Raw genomic sequence first — 1,816 nt, forward strand, 5'->3', positions numbered from 1 at the left:
TCTTGTACTGGCATGTCATACTTTATTAAATCTTGATCCAGTATTTGGATATTTGAGTTGATTTTAGTGTTTTGCTAGCAGATATGATGTTTAAAATGAACATTTTCACAGCAAGATTTGTGTGTTGAGTTCTTTCTTTCCTTAGGGTAAATTTACAAAATTGAAAAATGGATCTGCTATGGATGTTATCCCTGTTCCTTTCATGCATTTGATGTTTCGCTTTGAAAAGTGAAGGGTGCTTTTGTGCTATAGGTATTTTTCTGTTTTGTATGTTAGGATTTCCATTTATAAGATGTTCTTAGATTGGGCAAATTCAAACAAATAGAATTTACTTGGTTATAAATCATGTTCTATGTTGTAACTGTTATACAAGTATTCATGTGAGCATAACATTTTAAATAAACCTTTTATTGAATATATCATAAATAAATAAAATGGTACAAATCATAAGGGCAAGATCTCAATGAATTTTCACAAAGTAAACACACCCATGTGACTAGTATGAAGATCAAGGAGGACAAGTACTCTAGAAGCCCCCTTATGCTCCCACTCAATTACAACCACCTGTCAGATAACCACACTCCTGACTTCTATCACAGTAACCTAATATCGTCTGTTTTTTTTTTTTTTCTAGGCAAAGAACTTTATTAACCTTGTTTCAAACTTTATTCCCAGGCTTCTTCAGCTTAATTAGCTGCAAAGAATGAATCGTGTATAAGCAAAAACTGAAAAGAGCTGCAGTGTCCAAGGGGCTTGGGCTTAAAAATATTAGAGATCTAGATTTTATCAGATCCATGAACAAAATTTTAAAAAGGAGTCATAATATAAAATAGCAGCTCCCAGTAACTTCTTCAAGTTTTATCTTCTTCAGAAGTTGACTCAATTCAGTTTGCTTCATTCTTGGAAGCTTCATCAAAATTCTCCACAAGATCTGGAACTTCATCATCCTCCTCCTCTCCAGTAGCAAGTGGTGCTTTTCCATCCACGGATTGTTTGGGCAGAGCTTCAGCCAGTCTTCTTAAACTAGTCAGACTTTCTGCACCAAGCTGGTTTAAGATACTGGGTAGCATTTCTGTCAGCTGCTTTGTCTCAGCATGGCCTGTAATGGTGAAAGTGTTCACTGCCAGTGATGCCTGAACTTTAGGGTTGTTAAAATGGATCACTGTTCCTTGGTTTGTGAACATATTCACTTCTTCAATACCAGAGATATTGTTTACCCCTAACTTCTTTAAGGAGAACTGAAGTTTTTTTATCATCTGCTGTAGCTGTTCTATGAACCACCTTCTTCTTTCGGGGAGCAGTTCCTTTCCCACCAATGCGCACCTGTGCTTGCAGTTTGGTGAGTTTCTTCTGGTTCATGATAGTTTCTTTCATCTTGTTGGAGCACAAATGGCACCGCGCGGGGCACTAGGGTTGGAGCTCGGGGGTCTCGGGCGGACCAGCTGAGGTTAGGCACACACGCGGGGATGCAAGATCTCTTCTGTTTTTGAACCTTAAACAAATGCACCCTTTTCTGTACTGTTTCTTTCAGTCAGCATGTCTATAAACTTCATGCATGTATAGCAACAGTTCATCCATTCTCATTCTGTGTAGCATTGGATTGCACAGATATACATAATTTATGTACCTATTCTACTATGGGAAGACTTCTGGGTTGTTTCCAAATTTTGGCCACTGCAAATAGGACTGAAATTGCTCGCTTAGAGGTTATGCACAGATTCAGCTTTCTTAGAAACTGCTGGGTTTCAACTCGGTATACCAATTTAAATTCTCACCAACAGCATAGACAAGAGTTCCAGTTGTATCATATCTTCTG

At 37.9% G+C, this 1,816-nt stretch overlaps 1 pseudogene; it reads right to left on the reverse strand.

Moving 5' to 3' along the window:
- Window positions 1-616: 616 nt before the first annotated feature.
- Window positions 617-1,399, reverse strand: LOC140600697 (transcription factor BTF3 pseudogene; annotated as a pseudogene).
- Window positions 1,400-1,816: the final 417 nt, after the last annotated feature.

This window comes from Canis lupus, chromosome 12 (genome assembly GCF_048164855.1).
Source record: "Canis lupus baileyi chromosome 12, mCanLup2.hap1, whole genome shotgun sequence".
In the NCBI taxonomy this organism is placed as follows: Eukaryota; Metazoa; Chordata; class Mammalia; order Carnivora; family Canidae; genus Canis; species Canis lupus.